The sequence below is a fragment of the Musca autumnalis genome, unplaced genomic scaffold, assembly GCF_047663935.1.
Source record: "Musca autumnalis isolate F117 unplaced genomic scaffold, ASM4766393v1 scaffold_5, whole genome shotgun sequence".
In the NCBI taxonomy this organism is placed as follows: Eukaryota; Metazoa; Arthropoda; class Insecta; order Diptera; family Muscidae; genus Musca; species Musca autumnalis.
The window spans coordinates 169,093,167-169,117,897 of NW_027412088.1; the positions used below are offsets into that span (position 1 = coordinate 169,093,167).

A 24,731-nucleotide genomic window follows, 5' to 3' on the forward strand; every position below is an offset into this window, starting at 1 on the left:
TTGACCCATCTCGGGTATTAAGTTAGTTTAGATTAAAGGACTCGCAACTGTCGTATTGTTTTCATCCTAATACTTACTTACTTACTTACTTACTTACTTATCTGGCCCATTATAAAACATTTGTTCCTAGACCGAACTAAGAAAAGATCTCCAATTCACTCTGTTTTTCGCTTCGCTTTCTGGAATACAGCGCCTTTTCATTTCTTCATCCACTTGTATGCTCCATCGAAGCTTAGGCCTGCCGATTCTGCGTACACCGCCATGTGGCCATGTGGATTCATCATCGCTCATTCTTATGATATGACCTAGCCAACGCAATCGGTACATCTCGATACGTTTAACTATATTCATGTCTTTGTATAGCTTATATAGCTCGTGGTTCATACGACGTCGATATTCACCGTCAACGCAAATCGGCCCGTAGATCTTTCGAAGAATTTTCCTCTCAAACACACCAAGCACTGCCTTATCTGCTTGCGCAAGTACCCATGCTTCGGAGCCATCAGCGTTAGTGTTATTTTTGTTTGACAAGATGTGGCTTTGTTTTTAAATTGCTTACTTAAACCATAGTAGCATCTGTTGGCCAATACAATTCTTCTTCTTATTTCACAACTGATGTTCTTTGTTGTGTTTATGGCAGTGCCGAGGTAGACGAAGTCTTTAACTACCTCAAAATTATAGGTACCAACTTACCGTTTACCGCCAGACCCACTTTCGCAGATTCTGTTTCGAACTTCCTAAAGGTATCAGTTACTTCCTTTCTGATCGTCCCATGATGTCTATATCATCAGCATAAGCAAGTAACATGTGGCTATAGGTGTAAATTGTGCCATTTTTTTGACATTTGCATCTCGTATTACCTTTTACAGCAAAATGTTGAATAGGTCATAGGTGAAAGACTGTCTCCTTGTCTGAAACCTCTTTTGGTACAAAACTCTTCGGAGAGGTTCTTTCCTATTTGAACTGAAGATCTTGTGTCAGTTAGAGTCATTTTACAAAGCCGAATGAGCTTTGCGGGGATACCAAATTCAGACATTGCATGAAATACCTTTGATCGGAGGGGGCTGTCGAATGCTGCTTTATAATCGACAAAAATGTGTGTCGGTCTGCATCTCTTGCGTCTTCTCCAGGATTTGCCGCAGGGTAAATATCTGGTCAATGGTGGACTTGCCAGTTCTAAAGCTACATTGGTATGGTCCAATTATTTCGTTGACCATTGGCTTTAGTCGTTCGCACAATATTCCTGACACTATCTTATAGGCAATAGGGAGAAGACTTATGTCCCTATGGTTGGACGGGACACAGGATGCTGATGCATACACCTTATCAGCACGTCGCCTCCGGTTTTAAACAGCTCGGCTGGTAAGCCATCGGCTCCTGCTGCTTTATTATTCTTAAGCCGGTTAATTGCTGTTTTTACCTCACCTTGGCCGGGCGGTATACATTCTATACCATCTTCTGGGATTGGATCTGTGGTATCATCGTCTTCGCTACTATTGGATACCAGCAGATTGGAAAATGTACCTACCTTATCCTGAGCACGCTGTATGTATCTGTTACCAGATTACCTTGCTGGTCCCTACAGGAGGATATGCCTGTACCAAAGCCATCTGTTTGATGTTTCACTCTTTGGTAGAATTTTCGGACTTCATTCTGTCTCCTGTACATCTCGATTTGTTCACACTCCCGTTTTTCTATCTCTCTCTTTTTCCCGATACCTCTCTCGTGCGCTACGCGTTGCTACTGATTGTAAAGTAGCTCAATATGCCTCATTTTTCTCTTCGGTAGCAGCACGACACTCCTGGTCGTACCATGGATTCCTTAGTGGAGGTCTCTGTTATCCAAGTACTGATTTTGCGACTGTTTGCGTGGAGTGGGCAATGTTTTGCCATTGTCCTGATATGTTATCGGGACGAGGAGTGCTTTGATTAAGCAGTTGGGCCAGTTGAGTGGAATATGCTATGGCTATCTGTTGTGATTGCAGCTTACCGATGCCCAAGTTCCGTGTTGTGTCTGTTCGCACTTTGTTTGCTACGTTTAATCTGGTACGTACCTTTGCTGCAACAAGGTAGTGGTCCGAGTCAATGTTTGCACCTCGGAACGATGGTACATCCAACACGCTTGATGCATATCTTCCATCTATCACAACGTGATCAATTTGATTTCTTGTTCTTTGATCTGGCGACAGCCAGGTGCCCTTATGAATATCGAGATGCTTAAATCTGGTACTGCTAACTACCATGTTTCTTGCTGCTGCAAAGTCTATCAGCCTCATACCATTGTCAGATGTTTCACTGTGGAGACTGAATTTCCCGACTGTTGGGCCAAAGATATTCTCCTTTCCAATTTTGGCATTTAAATCGCCTAGTATAATTTTAATGTCAAGGGCAGGGCAACGGTCATATGTTTCTTCTAATCGCTCGTAAAATATATCTTTGGTCTGTTCGTCCTTTTCTTCAGTGGGAGCATGAGCGCAAATAAAGCTGATGTTGAAGAATTTTGTTTTTAATCGAATTGCAGCGAGTCTTTCATTCACTGGGGTGAAGCTGGAGGCCAGATGATGTAACCTCCGACCAACTAAAAAACCGTAACCAAACTCATGCTTTGTGTCATGGCAGCTATAATACAGTGCGTCACCTTTAGGTGTTGTTGTGACGCCTTTCCCGTTCCATCGTATTTCCTGTATGGCAGTAATTTCGGCCTTGTACTTTTCAAATACATCTGCCAATGCGTATACTGCACCTTCTCTATAAAGAGTGCGAACATTCCAGGTACAGATTCGCAGATCATGGTCCTTAAAACGTTTGCGGGATTCGTCAATTTTAGAGGGGTTTGTTTCTCTTTTCTTTCGTTTTTTTCATAGTCGGCTGTTTCTTCTAGGGGAGGGTTACTAACCCGACGCCCAAACCCAAGTTTTTAATGTTCTTATGGGCGAACGCGCAGTTCCCCAGGCGACACCACGGCGAGGTCAGTGTCCACTTGAGATGAAAGAGAGACCAAGATAAATCCTGGGCTTTGCCATGTTAAAACCGGTCAGGACCGTTCCTTTTTTCTTAGTGCATTTTCGGTTGTGGTGAAAAACACTCATTAACAGTAAGTTAAATTTCGATATAATAAATGAAAATAATAAAATGAAATTTTGCACAAAATTAGTTGAAGTTTTTAAGGCTATTTTCATATTTTGTTACAGTAATTTTGAGTTATTTGAGTTCGAACGCAGAAGATTCCGACCACTAATACATACCGATCTTAGGAACACTTACCATGGTATAGTTAAAAATCAATTTTAGTTTAGAAATTATTGATGTTTTATTGATATTTTCCTATGAGCATACATTTAGAAAATCTTATCTTTAAATTCTTTACTTTGATATAAAAAATATACCACTCTAAAACTTTATGTGTGGTATTTTCATTTATCCAAGTAAACAATCAATAATTTTGCATTATATTTCAAAAATATTCAAAAGTGCCAAAAATGAGTGTTGAAAAATTTTCATTTCATACCAAAAATTGGCATTGAGCAAATCAACTTCAAACAAATAATAATTTTTTTTAAAACCATTGAAAACCGATTTTGAAAGGAAGAGATAAGGGATATAAGTTTTAAAACGGTCAAAAGGAGTCAATGTGCACAAAATAACGATTTGAAGATTAAGGGTATTAGGACCAGGTTTCGCTCAAGAATTTTTGCAATCTTGAGGTAAGTACATCAACCACTTATATTACATTTTCTGCAAATTTTCCTCTAATGAAATATGCAAATTTATTTAAATTATCTTTGGGTTAGCGTAGGTCAGTCAGTTCAGTAAATTTCAGGGGTGTCTTTTGTCCACAAAAAAAATAAATTTCAAAATTCGTTTTATTTACCTGTCTCCCCTTTGAGGAAGATCCCCAATCAGAAAAGGGTTGTTTCTTTTGCTAATTTATTCAAAGATTAGGCAAATGTCCTTAAAAATTTTGCATTCTTATGCAAATTTTCTCAATTTCTTTAAGATGTCAAATTGAAAATCAATAAATTTCAATTTTCATGTTAGGGGAATTTGGGAAAATTTGCATAAATTAAAGGTAAAGGCAACGAAAATTTTCGTAAAGCAAAATTTTCGTAACAGCTGAAGGAAGAAATGTAACGAATCTGTCTTGACAAATTAATTTGCATAATTTACCTAAAGGATTAGAGAGACATGCAGTTTTGAAACATTTTCACGAAAAGAAAATTATCTTGAGACTTTAACAAAATAAATCTACAAGATACTCAATCAGTCGTTAGAAACGTAGGTATAAAATAATTTTGTTGAGTTGCTTTTAGCGATAGATATATAAGAACAGCGTAAATTTTGAGAATTATTTGATAGAATTTGGGTTTTTATGCCTTTCTTTGATAGAATTTGAGTTTTTATGCCTTTTTTGTCTTACCGGTAGATTTATAAGGGAAGCCACTATTTTGTAATTCTTTGATAGAAATTAGAAGTTTCAATGCATATTTTTTTGTCTCCAAACTGCATCAATAACCTGTTGTACTTCCTCCATCTGTACCATATTCATTTTATAGACAGAGACACCTTCATAAAATACTAATAAAGTTTTTTTATAGGTATGAATCATTCAAATTCTACCGCCACAATTTAAACCTTTTTTTACCTGCTGCACTTAGGGCAGTTTTTAATACATATTAAAATTCCAAAATAAAAATTATGCTAATGAGGAATTTAATCCCACAAAAGACATTTACGAAAGCCACGCTCAAACTAAATACTCTTTAAAGGAATAACATAAAACAACAAATCAATTGATTTCTTCTGAGCGATTCTTCCATTATTGTCCAGAAGGAAATCAAAGAGAATTTTTCCTGAAGAAAAATAGCTATTTGATAACTAAAAACCTTTTTCAATAAAATGTATATTAAAACCCCGAAATTAATACAGGAGTGTAAAAGAGATAGTTTCGCATATTAGGAGAGTGAGTGAGAGAAAGATATCACAAAATATCGATAGCACAACAAACAACCCCACACATACCTATATGTAGTTCGATAACAATGACGTTTAATATAAGAAGGTGAGCGAGCACCCACTGTGAATGTTACATGAAAAGAGAGTAGACAATTTGCCAATATCAACATCGTGTGTGGAAAAGAGAGAGGAGTTGACACACATAAATGTAATGTGTGCATCCTTAAGGCGGCATTGAACAGAAGTGCAAGGCTTTGATTTGCAGATTTTGCAAAAAATAATTCTCACACACTGAGAGAGAACCACATGTGAGAACTGTTATAAAGTTGACATACATACATATGTATGTGAAAATAATCGATTGGTGATTGGCCAAGGACAATTAGAGAGATTTGGTTGATTAGAAAAAGAAAAATAGAAGGGAGGAAATGATTTGCGATTGAGGTAAAACTAATGAAAAAAGGAAAATTAACAGAAAATTTAATGAAAAAGAAGTAAAAAACGAACAGTCATCTTTGACGGCAGCTAAGGGGTAGTTTACACTATATGTAAATGTCATATGACATGCAATTTTCCATCATTATATAGTCGCTAATATGTGCAATATTGGGGATTTTTGCTTACGCCATTTACTTTGTGCGTCCACACCAGCAAAAATTTAATAAAACAAGTAAAAAAGTATTAGTCGGCTTTGCCAACAGAGATATACCCTCAGCCTGTGTATTTTGAAACAAAAAAACGTATGTATTTACCCCCCATACCAAGTGCGGATATTATTCGAATGTTCGGCACAACTTTCGAAAACGATATCACATTCGAAGAATTGGCAAATGTTTTTCGGGTGTACACAAGCACGTTGTTCTTTTGTTCGTCAAAAGTTTAAAAACGATATCGTTTTCGAACATTTGGCGAATGTTTTTTCTTTGCAAGAAAAACTGTTTTGAGAAACATTTTTTACTTTGAAAATTTTTTTGTTTCAAAAAAAATTTATATTGTTTGTAAAAAATTCCCATTTGCTTTTTTCAAATAATTTCGATATAAATGCTACGTATAATATAGACAATAAGTGTTGATAAAGACAACATATGGATAGGTTGCCAAACACAAGACAACAATGTTTATCAACAGTTACATATCGAGTCGCAAAAATAAAGAAATAAAAACGGAAACGGTACATAACAGAAACATCAAGAAACACCACAAAAAATGTTTTTCGCCACTATCGTAAAAACTATCATCTTTCATTCGCTAATAATATTATTAACGATATTCGAATTCGGAGGTTTTCCTGCCACAAACTGAGCGACGAATGAATCGTTTTCAATTCGTTCTCGTGTGTCGTTTTCGAACAAAATATCCGCAAAACTATCGAAAAACATTCGAAAACGAATTGTTTGCGATAGCAATGGTATGGGGGGTAGGGGTTTTAAAAAATTTGGGCGTTTGAACCGACAAAACTGTTGATTAGGGTTAAAGGCCAAAAGTTATGCGGAGGAGATACTGAAAGGGATGGATCGACATTGACCATTATGGAAGTGGATCTCCAGCCACGACATATGGTGCCATAGGGGGTTTTTACACCCTTCGGGCTGTTTGCTCAAGAAGTATGGACTTGCCCCTGAAAAAAACTTTTACCATCGTAATTGAGGTTGCGAATGCAAATCACTTCAACAAAAATCAAAGTGATTCGATATCAGGTCTTAAAGTGAACTTATCCGAAATTTTGTGTGGGAGGTACCGGATGGAGTGGACAAATATAGTCCATATTTGAACCTGATCTATATGTGGTAGATATATTAGGATGTGTAAAGTATGGACCAATTCGGCCACTCCCTTCAACAGTTATCGTGCGCACAATTTTTCCGAACATTTTTGAACTTTTGTGGGGGAGGTACCTGAAGGAGTAGACCGATATGGCATATCTTCGAACTTAAACTATATTTGGACAAAATATTACTAAGGCCAAATTTTGGACCGAATCGGCCGATCCGTTCGAGAGTTATCTTGCGCTCCAACCACGTCACACGGTGTCGGTAGGGTTTTTGTGCAACTTTCAGGATATTTTCTCAGGAAGTATGGACTTGCACCTGATGAAACTTTTACCGTCGTGTAGGGGGCGTTGAAAACAAGTTGCTAAAACAAAAATCAAAGAGATTCGAGAGCAGGTCCTAAACTGAACATATCCGAAATTTTGTGTGGGAGGTACCAGAAGGAGTAAGCGATTGATTCTATATTGGAACCATATCTAAGCCTGGTAGACATTTCACGATTTGCAAAGTACGGACCAAATCGGTTACTCCCTTCAAGGGTTATCGTACGTACAAGTTTTCCGAAAATTTTCGAACTTTTGTGGGGGAGGTACCGGAAGGAGTGGACCGATATAACCCATCTTCGAACTTATACTATGTTTGGACAAAATATTATGAACGCCAAATTTTGGACCGAATCGGTTGATCTGTTCGAGAGTTATCGTGCGCTCCAGCCAGACAGACAGACGGACGGACATTGCTCAATCGACTCCAAATTGTCTGAAACACATTTCGTCCAAACATACTTGGGGTCTAAAACCATTATTTCGATGAGGCACATTTTGCCCGTATGAAAGTGTATATACCCTCGTTAGCATAAATGCTGAGGGTATAAAAATACTCCAAAACTTATATCCAGCTTCGAGATGAATTATTTAATTCCATTCTTTCGGGTACCTCGTCCACAAAAGTTCAGCATTTTTTACAACAATTTCGAGCCTGATCTGCTTCAGGTAGAAAAAATAAGATTTGCAAAGTTCGAACCAAAATTTGCTCTCTTCGGGAGTCATCGTGCGTTAAGCCTAATATTTTGAACTTTTAGGGGAGGTTAACGAGCATGGCTTATCTCCGAACTTAAATAAAGTTTTGACAAAATAAAGAGCTAACAATAGTTTTTCCTATCTAACTCTGTATCTAAATTGATCATAGGTTAATGCAATATATCTCATTTCGGTTTCGATAGAACGTCTCCAGGGTTTTCTAGGTCATCTAATCCTTCCTCCTTTTTGGCTGAACTGATTTCGGCCAAACACGCTTGGCTCTAAAAACATTATTTCAATGGGGTTTAGAGCTATACATATATCAATATTGATCTCAGTTAATGCGTTATATCTCATTTCGGCTTCGATAGAACGTCTCCTCATTTTGCTAAGACATCCAACCCTTCCTCCTGCTTGGCTCAACAGATTCCAACGCAGTGTTTGCTTTGCGATACTGTTGTCATCACGTCGAAGAATATGTCCCTTTACGCTTCAGGATTTCAGATCCCACATACATCAAGCCAATTATAATATATGGCGCCCGACGTGGGGTTCTGTACTAAAATTTTGCCAACGTAAGGTTTCGTATAAAAATATATTATTACGATGACTCTATTTAAGGGAATGGGGCCCAAAGTTGGTTTATTGGAATAGTTTATGTGAAAAACGATTTCAGCAAAGAAGGCTTACCGAGTAGTTGATAATACCTGACGCCTTTTGTGAATCTATATATGACCCCCACTCAGTACAGCTCCACGGTGGAGCTGATTTCAGGAAATGGCGCCCAACGTTGGATTATTAAGATATTTTTGGGGAAAGTATATTCAATAAAGAAGTCATCGTGCGTTAAGCAAAACATTTTGAACTTTCGGGGGAGGTAACCGAGTATGGCTTATCTCCGAATTTAAATAAAGTTTTGACAAAATAAGGAGCTAAGAATAGCTTTTTCCTATCTCACTCTGTACCTAAATTGATCATAGGTTAATGCAACAGATCTCATTTCGGTTTCGATAGAACGTCTCCAGGGTTTTCTAGGTCTTTCTTTATTAGTTCACATAGCGAGCCAATTATAACGTGGGGTTCTGTATTAACATTTTTGCAACGTAAGGTTTTGTATAGAAAAATATAGTATTACGAGGACTCTATTTGAGAGAATTGGCCCCAACAATTGAATTGGTTATTGACATATTTTGTGGGGAAAATATTTCCAACAAATAAGGCTTATCGAGTAGTTATACGTGGCCCTCAATACAGGATAAAACCTTCCACGGTGGAGCTGATTTCATGAAACGGTGCCCATTGTGGAATTAATAAGATATTCCAGGGGAATTTATTTACAATAAAGAGAGATCAGTGGTATCTGCTTTTATTACCACAAAAGTATCCACATAGCGAATCAATGATGGCATCCAACGTGGTTATACACAGAAAAACATCTCTCAACGTTGATCTCTCTATAAAGAAAGATAGTATATGGCACCCAAGTTGAGGTTATTGAGATATTCTGTGGGTAAATGTGCACCTTGCGAGTCAATGATATTATCTGGCGCCCAACATGCTTTCTTGTCTCCTTTCTCCACAATTTTTACAATTATACGATCTTTACATTTGCGCGGAAAGTTTTCTTGCTCCCAGAGTTCAGATATAAAAGGGAGAAGGATTACAGCATTGAGATTTACATATACATGCATACATAGGTAAATATAACCTTCTTAACAAATAAATTATTTAACTTTATTGAAATTAAATTAAAATTTATGCAAATATATTCATTAGGCTGTGAATAAATTATGAAGACTATCCGAATAAACTGACCTGGGGGATAATTTTCTATTTGGCTACTATACAGAAGGAAAAGGGTTGTAGGTTGAATATGCAATGCCAATATCATTTTTTACACATTCTTAATTTATGCAAATGCTGCATTGCCAAGAAAGAAAAACTATTAAAATTTAGCAGCATTCTTATGCAAATTAGTTTAGGGGTTTGTAGAAGAAGGGAATCTTAAAGGAAGTAAAATGAAAAATCAATAAAAATTATTTTTTCCACACACACACTACCAATCAAATTTGCATAAAAGTGACACTAAGATTGAGTGAAATGTTGATGTTGGACTATCCGTCTAAGACAGCTGAACCGTTCGTTTACGTTCGTATAGGGTTGCAATTCTTCTCGATTAATTTGCATAATTTAGCAAAAGGATTAAGGGTCAATGCAAAGGTCACAAGAAACATTATTTCAGCAAAAAGAATGGAAAATTATGCAAATTATATGAAATCGATCATTTCTAATTTCTTTTATACCAGGCAAAAAGAAATTGTAACGGTTTTATTTTTTTTTTTTTGGTTTAACAACAAATTTAAGCAAATTTACGAATGAAAAGATAGAATGGGTTTCTGAGATGTAATAAAATACCAAACCCAATAAAAAGCATTAGAAGCAAAATTAATTTTTTTTTTAATTAAAGTAACCCCGGCCGCATTATCAAAGAGGGTCACAGAAAAATAGAAGACAGGTGTATCGGCATTTGAAAAGTTTACTTCAGAAGGTAACCTAAGCAGGTGGAGCAAGTTCTTCCTTCATTGGAAAAATTTGATTTAAAAATCTGCATTTTAGGTATATAGGGTCTTCGTAAATATTACTGACAACAATGCGGAGAACCTTTTGTGAAACAAATTAACCCTCAAGTAATTCTCTGAAGAGGTCATTGTGATCACTTTAATTTCAAAAACGTTTCAAGAACATTCAAAAAGACGCTGGTTTCAGCCGATATATAACATGCATTGTCATGCTGGACAATGATACGTCTTCTGTTGTTCATTTTTCGAATTTTTCCGAAGACTTCATGTAAACAAGTTGTAGTGTACCACTCAGAATTGACCGTCCTTCCTTGCTCAAGCGGAACAGTCGACAAATGGTCGGCTTTGCCATGGATATGATTCGTAACCTGCGATGATTTTAAAAACGTCTTTTGAGGCATCGCGATTGCTTTTTTTTCAAAAATTTTGTTTTTATATCCAAATTTACATAAGGTTCCTTGGCTAGGCCAATATCTAAGGTCGAGAGCGTTTGCATGAGTTCAACAGCTGAAGCTTTGCAATGATGCTGGTTTATCTGCACAAAGCTAAGCTAAGGTTATGCTTCCGTCCTACTGGTAATACGGCAAAACAGTTCTAATTTGTACCGTCCATTACTTCTTAGACAGTCTTCTCCAGAATTATCGGTGGCAAAATTATTGAAAAGAAATTTACCAATGTGAGCCACTGCCATTAACTGCCTGAACAAGAAAGTCTAACGATTGCTTATTATCGCAACTAATTACTTTAACTCCATTGTATAGAGATGGCGGACCGAATCGTACGTAACTCTGGTCCACAACGTCGGAGATGGGGATGTCCCTCAACCAGTAACCAATGACCCTGAACGCTGAAGCAACCATTGGGATCAGCCTTGTCAATAATCGCAAGCCTGAGATCAAATGGGGTTATCCGTCGCGCAGAATTGTCAACATGATTCGAGATAGACGAGTATGGTTTTTGCGAAAAATTGGCTTCGTTTATTCTTGCTCTCCTTCACAGACTTTCAAGGTTTCGGCAAAGATCCACTGACTAAAGAGATTTTGGTCTTTCCAGTAGTGATCTAACTTCTTCGCCACTGAGGCACATGACACAGACGAATAAACTGGCTATTATAGTGTCAACTATCTATCGATTGCTTATTCTCGCAGCTAATTACCTTGACTCCCTTGTACCGAGCTGACTGGCCGAGTCGTACGATGCTCTGATCCACAACATCGGAGATGAGGATGTCCCTTGAAAAACCCCCAACCAGTAACCAATGACAATCACGGATGCACCCATTGTAGTCAGCTTTGTCAATGATCGTTAGTCTGAAATATTTGGGATAATCCCTCGCACAGTATTGTTTCGTGTTAGACAAGCATGGTTTTTGCGACGGGTTTGGTTTCGCGCCACACTAAGAGTAATTTCACTGAAATTTTGACATGAAAGTAAAAGAAAATGTAAAATAAAACGGTCTGTTTGTTTCATACGAATATTGCAACAAAACAAAATTGCAGAACGCATGAAATCGTCTACACTAGTTTCTTGAATTATGCATTTTTTTTCCCAAAAAATGCAAAGTTTCATTTTAAAATTTCATTGAAATTACTCTAGTGTGGCCCGGGACTACCTTTGATTCCTGCTCTCCATCACAAACGCATAAAGTTTTTACGCAGATCCACTGACTGAGGAGTTTAGTCTCTCCAGTAGTGATCTTCTCACTAACCTTCTTTGCCACCGAGGCATACGACGCAGATGAATGAAAGGGCTGTTTCAGTGTCAACTTCTTCGCGGCTGAATGCTGCATCAGATGACTTCATACTTCACAACCACTGGTTGTAATTTTGAATTTGTCGTGTAAAATCTGGTGACCTTTGAAGTAATTGACGCTGTCACAGATACAACATAGCCTCCATCTACCCTCGTTTGCATTGTTATCAGATGATTTCCCACTACCTATCAACAGTCTCAACACCATCACCCTAGTATTGGGGCTTTGGAAGTGAGGCAGATAGAGAAATCGTCTCGGAGAATTTAGGTGCAGTCTTCGGTTTTCTTTTTTTGTCTTATAAGAAGACTATGACTTAGACTCCTTGGTCATGTACTTACCATTTTTGACTTGATATGGGATCCAGGGATCCGAACTCTTTAGGAGCCTTGGTGGGGGTTTCCCTTGTTCTTGAAATGGAAATTTCGCTCTTGGCTATGTATGCGAGGATAGTTCCTTTCGAACTTCCCCCTTGTCTAAGATGTAATGGTTTGTCGAATTTGTGCGACGCTAAAACGTCTGGCTTAGAAATGTCAGGCTGAGAACGGTCGGTTTAACAACCTTTGTAACTAATTGGGGTGCAGTGTGACAACTGGAAATGGAGGCATGGACCATAACTTCATCGTCTTCTGTTCTGGGATGCCGTCCCAGCCCGTAGCTACAGTCCGTATCATTGGCACACAAGATTTTGAGCTGTAGGCGACAGATTGGGTTTGATTTACTTGCGAAATTGAAAACTTAGGGTGTCAAAGCATCTACACCTATCTACATCAATCTTTAGGTCTTCTTTTTTGTACATGTTCGTATATCCCTGAGATATTGATTTGTGGAGGAACTGAGGTCGATTTTTGCATAGTGTCCTTATCACACCACGAACTTCGTTGTGGCGGCCAGTAGTGCGAACTACTTTTTCCTTGCCGAAAAAATTGGTAGAATTTAAAACGCACGAAAATTTCAAAAATAAGACATCTACATTGTTAATATCGGTAGTGCTTAACGACAACTTTATTTAGATCGTTAACTTAACGTGTCGTTAACTAATTACAGAATCGCGCTTCATTGGACTGGAGGAATGTTTTCTCGAGAGAATTTTTTTCCGTGGAATTTAAATCCTTGGGAATATTCATGATTGGGCGGGATATGTCACACATAATACAGTAGAATGGCGATAATTCGTACCTCGATAAATCGAAATAATTTTCGTATATGCTGTCAGTCCCTTGAAGCCATTTCCTTCGCATTTTAACCTCGCTAATTCGAAATCCTCGATAATTCGTATAAAATGACCGGTCCCTTGTATTACGAATTATCGAGGTTCTACTGTACATAGTCTTTCTCCTATTTATAACTGCGATGAGTTCTCTTTCACAAAGCATTTTTCTCAATACTTCAGCATAATGAAACATGGGCAGTTCAAGGAATTTTTAGTATTCGCCGATATACATATTCACATTTCAGAGGCTTAGGATAAGTTTTTAAATTTTTTAGAACATGGCTAATAAGACTAATTAGCCTGAATTCGCGGCTATGTTTATTTATTTAGCGTGACATACATATCACGGTGCTCTTGAAACAATTTTAAATGAAAGGTACTTACACCTCGGAAGTTTTTGCGGATTCTGAAACTACAATGTTTATAGATGTGAAAAATCAAAAAAAAATCGCCGGAGCTCTTTTTAAATAAATCGCGATTTAAGTTGACATTTTTAGGGGTTGCAGCTATGAAAATTCTCTACAAGATTATCCTTTATGGTATTTTTGTATGTTTTACCATTATTGAAATATAGAAGTTCAAATTGGGACAATGCACAGACTGTATTGCCCCCTTATAATACAATGTCATGAAGGTTGCGCCTTAACTAACTTTTAATGAAAACCGCTTACACATGGAAAGTTTTTGTAAATTCTGAAACAGCGATGTTCATAGAAGAGAAAAATCCAAAAACAAGAAAAAATCGCTGTAGGAATTTTTAAATAAATCGCGGTCAAAATACACATTTTTAGGTGTTTTTTAGGATTTCACGATTTTACTTGGAAACCGCAAGTCCTATCGAAATGGTGCTAAAGAAAATGTTGTAGCTGTGAAAATTCTCTAGAGGAATTTGTTTTATGATTTGTTCCCAGGTTATACCACTTTTGAGATAAAGAAGCTCAGGTTACATTTTTAGGTTTTTATACCCTCAGCATTTATGCTAACGAGGGTATATACACTTTCATACGGGCCAAATATGCCTTATTGAAATAATGGTTTTAGACACCAAGTATGTTTGGACGAAATGTGTTTCAGACAATTTGGAGTCGATTGAGCAATGTCCGTCCGTCTGTCTGTCTGTCTGCCTGTCTGGCTGTCTGGAGCGCACGATAACTCTCGAAGGGATAAACCGATTCTGTTCAAATTTTGGCTTTCGTAATATTTTACCCAAACTTAGTTTAAGTTCGAAGATGGGCTACATCGGTCCACTCCTTCCGGTACCTCCCCCACAAAAGTTCGAAAATGTTCGAATAATTTGTGCGCACGATAACTCTTGAAGGGAGTAACCGATTTAGTCCATACTTTCCAAATCGTGAAATGTGTACCAGACTTAGATAAGGTTTCAATATGGACTCAATCGGTCCATTCCTTCGGGTACCTCCCACACAAAATTTCGGATAAGTTTAGTTTAGGACCATCTCTCGAATTGATTTTTGTTTTACCAACTTGTATTCACTGCCCTCCATACGACGGTACAAGTTTCATCAGGGGCAAGTCCATACTTCCTGAGAAAATAGCCTGAAAGTTGCAAAAAATCCCTATGACACCGTGTGAGGTGGTTGGAGCGCAAGATAACTCTCGAACGGATCTGCCGATTCCGTCCAAAATTTTGCCTTAGTAATATTTTGTCCAAACATAGTTTAAGTTTGAAGATAAGCCATATCGGTCCACTCCTTCAGGTACCTCCCCCACAAAAGTTGAAAAATGTTCCCGAATTGGTCTATACTTTACACATCCTAATATATCTACCAAACATAGATCAGGTTTAAATATGGACTATATTTGTCCACTCCATCCGGTACCTCCCACACAAAATTTCGGATAAGTTCACTTTAAGACCTGATATCGAATCACTTTGATTTTTGTTGAAGCAACTTGCATTCGCTGCCTCAAATACGATGGAAAAAAAATTTTTAGGGGCAAGTCCATACTTCTTGAACACACAGCCCGAAGAGTGTAAAAACCTCCTATGGCACCATATATTTTGGCTTGAGATCCACTTCCATAACGGTCAATGTCGATCCATTTCTTTTAGTACATACATACGTATTTTGGGAAAAAATTGTTTCAATATACACAGGCTGAGGGTATATCTCTGTCGGCAAAGCCGACTGATACTTTTTTACTTGTTTTGTTAGAGTTTTGCGATTTTTCTTGAATGCGGCAAGTCTTATCGATATGGGACCTGAGAAAATCTTAAAGCTGTGAAAATTCTCTACAAGACTGGCTTATGTAACTTTTCCTAGTTTGCACCATTTTTTAGATATATCTATACTTATAAAAGAGTTCAGTAATGATGACTCACTGACTCACTGATTCACTGACTCACTGACTGACTGACTGATAAGCTAGAATCTTGAAATTTTGGGTGAGGGTCACTCTTGGTCCAAAGGTGTCAGATAAGGCTGGATTTTTGGAAATTCGAACTAGAACTGTAGTAAAAGTACTAAAAGGTACTAAATATGGTACCCTTTGTATTAGGCAAACGCGAAGAGCTAGAATTCTGAAATTTGGAATGAGGTTCACTGATGGAGAGTTAGAAAGGTGTACCAAAGGGTTTTTGGAAATTCGAACTATAAGTGTTCGAAAAGTACTAAAAGTTACTAAATTTAGTACTATTTGGTATTACGTGAACGGATAGAGCTAAAATCTTGAAATTTGGAATGAAAATCAAGGATTAGAAGATGAGTTGATATAAGGAGGTGGTTTTGAAAATGTGTACTCATGTGTACGAATAGTACTAAATGGTACTAAATTTGGTACAATTTGAATTTAGGCGAACCGACAAAGTTGGAATTCTGAAATTTGGAATTACTATTACTGTTGGAGTGTAGGTTTGAGATATGGAGGTAGTTTTCGAAATTCGTATATATGGGTAAGAAAGGTACTAAATAGTACCAAATAAGGTACAATTTGGGTTTGGGGGAACGGATGGAGCTGGAATTCTGAATTTTGAATTAGGATTGCTGTCGGAATGTAGGATAGAGGTATTTTGGAAATTCGTACTTTTGGGTACGAAAAGTACTAAATGTTACCAAATTTGGTACAATATGAATTTAAGTGATCGGATAGAGCTGGAATAGTGAAATTTGGAATTAAAATTACTATTGGAGTGTGGAATTGGGATACTTTTGAAAATTCGTACTTATGGCTACGAAAAGTACTAAATGGTACCAAATTTGGTACAATTTGGATTTGGGTGATCGGATACATTTGGAATCCTGAAATTCGAAATTAAGATTACTGTTGGAGTGTTGGACAGATGTAGGTTTGGAACTTAGGGTCTATGGAACAAAAAGTACTAAATGGTACTAAATTTGGTACAATTTGGATTACGGTGATCGGATGCAGCTGTAATCCTGAAATTCGAAATTAAGATTACTGTTGGAGTGTTGGATAGAGATAGGTTTGGAACTTCGGACCTATGGGAACAAAAAGTACTAAATGGTACTAAATTTGGTACAATTAGGATTATGGTGATCGGATGCAGCTGTAATCCTGAAATTTGGAATTAAGATTACTGTTAGCGTGTAGGATTGAGGTAGTTGTGGAAATTCGTACTCAAGGTTACGAATAGTACTAAATAGTACCAAATTTGGTACAAATAGGATTTGGGTGAACGGATATAGCTGGAACCCCGATATTTGGAATAAGGAGTACTGTTGGAGTGTAGGATTGATAAAGTTTAGGAAATTTTTAGTTATGGGTAGGAAAAGTACTAAATTTGGTACAATTTTTATTTCAGTGATGGGATACATTTGGAATCGTGAGATTAGGAATTACGATTACTGTTGGAGTGTTGATAGAGGTAGGGTTGGAAATTCGTACTCTGGATACGAATAGTACTAAATGGTACCAAATTTGGATTTGAGTTATCGGATGTATCTGGAATCCTGAAATTCGGAATTAAGCTTAGTGTTTGAACATAGCACAGAGGTAGTTTAGACAATTTGTACTTATGGATACGAAAAGTACTAAATGGTACCAAATCTGGTACAATTTGGATTTGGGTGAACGGATAGAGCTGGAACCCCGAGATTTGGAATAAGGAGTACTGTTGGAGTGTAGGATTGATAAAGTTTTTGAAATTTTAGTTATAGGTACGAAAGTACTAAATGGTACCAAATTTGGTACAATTTTAATTTGTGTGATCGGATACATTTGGAATCCTGAAATTCGGAATTACGATTACTGTTGGAGTGTTGATAGAGATAGGTTTAGAAATTCGTACTTTGGATACGAAAAGTACTAAATGGTACCAAATTTGGTACAGTTTGGATTACGGTGATCGAATGCAGCTGTAATCCTGAAATTTGGAATTAAGATTACTGTTGGCGTGTAGCATTGAGGTAGTTGTGGAAATTCGTACTCATGGGTACGAATAGTACTAAATGGTACCAAATTTGTTACAGTTTGGATTTGGGTGAACGGATATAGCTGGAATCCCGAGATTTGGAATAAGGAGTACTGGAGTTGGAGTGTAGGATTGATAAAGTTTTGGAAATTTTTTGTTATGGGTAGGAAAAGTACTAAATTTGGTACAATTTGGATTTCAGTGATAGGATACATTTGGAATCGTGAAATTCGGAATTAAAATTGATATTGGAGTGTTGATAGATGAAGGTTTAGAAATTCGTACTTTGGATACGAATAGTACTAAATGGTACCAAATTTGGATTTGAGTGCTCGGATATATCTGGAATCCTGAAATTCGGAATTAAGCTTATTGTTTGAACATAGTACTGAGGTAGTTTTGAAAATTTGCACTTATGGGTACGAAAAATTCTGAATGGTACTAAATTTGGTACAATTTGGATTTGTATGAACGGATAGAGCTGGAATCCTGAAATGTGGAATTAAGGTTACTGTTAAAGTGAAGGATTGAGGTAGTTTTCGAAAACCTTACTTATGGGTACGAAGAGTACGAAATGGTACAATTTGGAATTGGATGAACGGATACACCTGGAATCTTGAGATTTGGAATTACGATCACTGTTTTTATTTTGTATTCAAGTCAGTGTAGGATTGATATATGTTGTCGAAAAACGTGCCATGAGTATACGAAAAGTACTTAATGGTACTCAATTTGTTGGGTGTAGGGACTGTGCTGGAATCTGTATGTTTTGGAGTTAGGGTGAGTATTGCTATTCAACGTTTGTCTCGCTGTTAATGTGTAAGGGTGAGATACGGCTGATCTTTCTGAAAATCGAATTAAAAAGAGACGAACAGTACTTAAATAAAAATTGATCAAAATTCGCCATTTTCATATTATATATTGTTTATTTGTTGTTATATCCTTTCCGCATACGAAGTAGCGGGTACTTTGCTAGTTGTTTTATAAGGGGGCTATACTGAATTGAATTGAATTTGAATTGTCCCAATTTGAACTTCTATATCTCAAAAACGGTAAAACCGACGAGGATACCATAAAGGTCAATCATGTAGAGAATTTTCATAGATACAACATTTTCTTTAGTCCCATTTTGATAGGACTTGCGGTTTCTAAGCAAAATCGTGAAAACCTAAACAACCCCTAAAAATGACAACTTAAATCGCGATTTATTTAAAAAGCGCTCCAGCGTTTTTTTTTTTTGATTTTTCTCATCTGCGAACATTGTAGTTTCAGAATCCGCAAAAACTTCCAAGGTGTAAGCACCTTCCATTCAAAATTGTTTCAAGAGCACCGTGATATGTATGTACATATGTATTTATTTGTCTGTTCGTTTTCTTTGGTACGGATTTTCATATAATAGGTCAGTACGATAACCCAAAAATGTGTACAAATTTTTACTGAATGCTGTTCGATAACAAAATTATCCAGCAAAAAAAAATTGTTAGGAAAATGTGTCCCGCAAAAATTTGCAAGTCTGATCAGCTGACTTTTAATCATCTGTTCAATGTAAACAACTCGAAATGTTAACATTTTTGACCAAGAAAATTTCACAATTCCACATTTTTTTTAGATTCTAAAGCATTGTGGATAGGATTAAAGCAGTTAATAAGTAAACTGCATTTTTAAAATTTATTTTTTTGTTCCGTTTGGTTTAAAATATCAAAAGAAACAAAAACAAATTTCATACATTTTCGGAAACAGCTGACTTTCTTGCAAGTCTTTGCAAATTGTTGTTCGGCAATTTTTCTTGCCTGAGAGAGTAAAAGTCACTGAGAGAGGTTGCTGGAACTGACTGAGTAATTATTACTAGGAAAGTTATCGTAAACACCTAATATCGATTGGGCCTGATCTACCTCATTGTATGTTGTCGAATTTTATCGCTTATTTCACCATGGAATACCACCATTCATGTAAAAACAACTCCTCAGCATTCTGACCTTAATTTGTGCGCATGATTAATTGCATGGCATACATTCCGAGTGGTGGTCAGTTAGTTGCTGAAACCTATAAAGGTTGCATTCCTACTCTCCCTCTTTGTCTGTCATTCAGTACCGCATGATAGACAGACCATCATTACAATTGTCAAAAAAAAAGTAAAGCAAAAATGCAATCGTAATTATCATTATTGTTGTTGTACAAGCAAATACAACAAACATTACAGAAAAAATTAGGTGAACTCAAAAATTTCCCTTAATCATTGTTTTTGGTTTTATTGACCTTAGAAAATGTTTCTGTATGCAATTTAATGAAGAAAAAAGTCAAAAAGAGAAAAAAACGGGTTACAATTTTTCGGTTGGTACATTTTTCGGGTTTCCTTTTTTGTTGTTCGCAAAAGTGGGCGTCAGCTTCCATTTCACACTGATAATTAAAAATACCACAATACCTTCAATACATGGTTGGATGTTTTGGCTGGTAGATCGGCTAGCTAACTTGTATTCCTTTCGAATGACCGACCGACCAGTTGGTCAACTGCTGGCGCATTTGTAGGAAAAAAGTACATACCATTGTTGGTGGTGGTAGTAGTAAAAAAATCAGCGGGCGAATTCTTCGCTTTGATCGGTGTGTGTGTGTGTATATGTGCATGTAATTCAAAAGTTATAATTAAAAATCAACGCACATTTACTAAACAGGATGTCAGTGTATTTCAAGATCCCGAGAAAATGTTGAATAAGTTTTTCCAAGATGAACATTAAACTCTATAAAATTTCACCGTTAAAGTACATTGAACCTCGATTATCCGTGAATCGATTATCCGGGAACCTCCATTATCCGTGATAGAAAAGAAATGTTGGACTTTTTTTAATTTCCTCTATTTTTCGTTATAAACTTCATTACCCGGGAGTAAAAACACACTTTCCAATTAATTTGATTAAGGAAACACAACGTAAACAAACCAAAACTGGAAATGCTCCCGTATTACACAATTTGTGTATTTATGGTGTCACAAAAACCATGGGGCAAAGTCAATTCAGATGAATATGATGATGATGATATTATGTATCTTTCTAAAACTTGCTGGATTACCGTAAAAAATTTAATAAAAATTGTAGATTCTCATATTATTGCACAATATTATGTCATTTTTACTTAAAAATATGTTCAAAAAACTGCATAAAAGCATTGCCTCCATTATCCGGGAAAATCGATTATCCGTAATGCCTCCGGTCCCGACCATCACGGATAATCGAGGTTCGACTGTATTACAAAAAACTCATTTGTGGGGTCTGAAATTCTTTCATTGCTGGTTGCATTTCAGAGTTTCTGAACCAAGTGAAATATGCACGTATGTAAATATGTATGCATGTACTTTTGTAGGTACTATTCTGACAGGTGGATCACTTGCTTCTTTCTGCCAACGGACTGGCTACCTGTTTTCAACTGTTTTATCAAATTATTTGTTTTCATTAAATCCGCAAATAATTATGCAAATTAATGGCAAAACCTCTTTTTTGCCGATCAGCTGACCTTAAATTGAATTCACAGTGTCTGTCAGAGTGACGTCACGAAAAGGGGTTGCTGGTTTTATTGGATTTTTTGTGCCTAACATAATTTATGCAAATTTCCATAGAAAAAAACATGTCAAGAATTTTTGCATTCATATGTAAATATTTACTCCTTAAGGCCAACTTAAAGACATTAAATTTGTCGTGACAGAGATTTAGGTTAAGGGTTAAATTACAGAACAGCTGGAGGAAAAAGTAGACCATAATGTAAATTTTAAAATTGAGAAAAATACGTTACATATGTATTTCAAAAAGAAACAAAGTACGTATTGCGAAGAAGACTCTCCTACTGATATTGATTTTAGAATTTAAGAAATTTTACCTATCACCTTTCTTAAACGAGAATTAAAACGATTTTTGGAAGTTTCTATGTTTTATGCATTTTTAACGATTCTTTTCACGTTTCATGAATTTTTGAACATAATTCGAAAAAAAAATATTTTATTTATATAACGAAAATTTAAATTAAATCGTCTCGTCAGACATTTTTTGTCTTAAGTAACACAAACAACCATTATTTCATGAATATCAACAAAAATTAACAATTTATAATAAAATTTTAAGTGTTAAGTAAATTGCAACTTCAATAGTGCGGTTACACTAGAGTTTTTGCCGGGTTAACCCACTTCGAGAGGAATTATTTGACGTTTGCGCTAAGGAATTGACATTTGAAATCCAAACCCACTGGGTTAATCCGGTTAAGTGTAACCGGGGTATAAGTTCTGTTCTTCATCACAGGTGATTTCCAAATAAAATTTATTTTCTCTTTTGACGCCTTTGTATTACATGCCTGTAAATATGTGTATGTACAGTGTTCCATTTCACTTTTGAAATTCATCCTTTTTCAGTCACTTCGGATTTTTGTATATTATTAATATTTCCCTCATATTTAAACTGATATATCACTTATTGCATAATATATTTACTGCGGGACATTATCTACACATATCCTTTTGGTCACTAGGTAGTATCATATCATACCACAGCTGTCTTCCTAAGGAGTTTTCGTTTTACAGCGCCTAAGGCCTTTAAGATTACCATAATCGCCAAAATTTGCATAATAATGCAAATTCTTGACATGTTTTCTTAAACAGTTTTTGCATAAATTAATATAATTTGCGAAGATTCTTCACCAACAACAACCCCTCTTTGTCTTAGAACACCAAAAGAAGGGGACAAATTTAAGGTCAAACTTTTAATCGATTTTGTGGCAAATAAAAAGGGTTAGACAGATAATTTGCATAATAATGTTGATTATTGTAAAACACATAGTCCCTGTTCGTATTAAAGGGACAGGTAGAATGTAAAAAAACTAGAATAGGGAACTTCTTAATCTTATATCCTTGTGAAGGAATCTTCAGACTCCTTGAAATAACTTTAATTTCCTGGCAGAATCGAAAAAATCGAAACCATGAAGGTTTAAACGCAACCTACAGCTTGGTTCACAATGCACGGTGCTCTTGAATCAAATTTAAATGGAAGGTGCTTACACCTGGGCAGTTTTTGCGGACTTTGAAACTACAGTATTCATATATAAGAAAAATTAAAAAACAAAAAAATCGCCGGAGTGCTTTTTAAATAATCGCGATTCAAGTTGACATTTTTAGGGGTTGTTTAGGTTTTCACTATTTTGCTTAGAAACCGCAAGTCATATCAAAATGAGACGGAGGAAAATGTTGTAGCTATGAAAATTCTCTACAGGATTGGCCTTTACGGTATTTTCGTAGGTTTTACCATTTTTGAGATATTGAAGTTCAAATTGGGACAATGCACTGACTGTATCGCCCCCTTATAAAACATTGTCATGAAGGGTGCGCCTTAACTAACTTTTAATGAGAACCGCTTACATAGGGAAAGTTTTTGTGAATTCTGAAACAGTGTTCATAGATGAGAAAAATCGAAAAACAAGCAAAAATCGATGTAGGGATTTTTAAATAAATCGCGGTCAAAATTCACATTTTTAGGTGTTTTTTAGGTTTTCACGATTTTGCTTGGAAACCGCAAGTCCAATCGAAATGGAGCTAAAGAAAATGTTGTAGCTGTGAAAATTCTCTAGAGGATTGACGTTTATCATTTGTTCCCAGCCTGTACCATTTTTGAGATAAAGAAGCTCAGTTTACAATTTTAGGTTTTTTCGTTAGGGTTTCGCGATTTTGCTACAATACGGTAAGTCTTATCGGCATGGGACCTGAGAAAATCTTATAGCTGTGAAAATTCTCTATAAGACTGGCTTATGTAATTTTTCCTAGGTTGTACCATTTTTTAGATATATAAGTTTAAGTTAGGAAATTGCAGTCATGACATTGTTTCATAAGGAGACGATACAGAATTGAATTGAATTTGAATTGTCCCAATTTCAACTTCTATATCTCAAAAGTTGTAAAACCTACGAAAATATCATTCATGCCAATCTTGTAGAGCATTTTAATAGCTACAACATTTTCTTTATTCCCATTTTTATAGGACTTGCGGTTACCAAGCAACATCTCAAACACCTAAACAACCCCTAAAAGTGTCAACTTGAACCGCGATTTATTTAAAAAGCGCTCCGGCGATTTTTTTTGTTTTTTGATTTTTCTCATCTATGAACATTGTAGTTTCAGAATCTGCAAAAACTTCCCAGGTGTAAACACTTTCCATTTAAATTTGATTCAAGAGCACCGTGAATGTCTTTAGATTTTGAAATCCACGCCTCCCTTGCTTCATTAGTTTTGCTGTTGCCGTTTCTCTGAGCATCTTTACATTCCAAAACAATCCATATTTCTTTAAAATAAAAGAAGATTTGGATATTTTTGATGGAAAGACTGCATCCTTTATTTTTTATATGATTGAATATTCCTTTTGGTAGATTTTTACCCATTTATCTACGTTTTCGTGCTGCCGATTTCCTGAATAAACTCAGTTTCTTAAAATTCCCCAGAGGTTCTCGTTGGGGTTTAGAACGGAAGAACGCGTTAGATATTCCCGATTTGTGGCCTTCCTTTGAGGCATATACCGTCAAGTGGCTCGTATTCATGTAACAGGTTATATTGCCGAGTAAGTCTAGAAGTTATCCTAAAGTTGCTGTCGAAAACAATTGATCCATGTACACTCTTTGCGACAGACTTAAAAACATATGTATGTATGTCAATATGAGTTGCATATATGCATAATCCTCGCACAGGCAATATAGTTTTTATTTTGCCTTTATAAAGCCTTGTTGTAGGATATCTTCTTGTCAAATTAACAACCAGTTTCATAGTTTTTTCTGGGCCCGCTGTAAATAATTTCCTTTACTTTTTAATATGGTATGGCAAAAATGGTAAAAGTTCTGAACTGTTCTCATATAAATTGTTACTCAGCTGACCCATTACAGAACATTTATTCCATAGACCGAACTAAGAAAAGATCTCCAATTCTCTCTGTTTAGTGCTTCGCTTTTGGGAATACCGCGCCTTGTCATCTCTTCATCCACTTGTTTGCGCCATCTATTCTTTGGCCTGCCAATTCTGCGCGCACCTCCATGTGGCTCGAA

At 36.4% G+C, this 24,731-nt stretch overlaps 1 protein-coding gene across 1 annotated transcript in view; it reads left to right on the forward strand.

The window, feature by feature from the left end:
- The first annotated feature begins 3,518 nt into the window (after positions 1-3,518).
- The window catches only part of rib (BTB/POZ domain-containing protein ribbon), a 36,027-nt gene continuing 14,814 nt past the window's right edge, over positions 3,519-24,731 (forward strand). The window contains exon 1 of the mRNA XM_073991071.1: positions 3,519-3,703. The gene's annotated coding sequence lies outside the window, so the exon portion shown is untranslated. The remainder of the gene's footprint in view (positions 3,704-24,731) is intronic.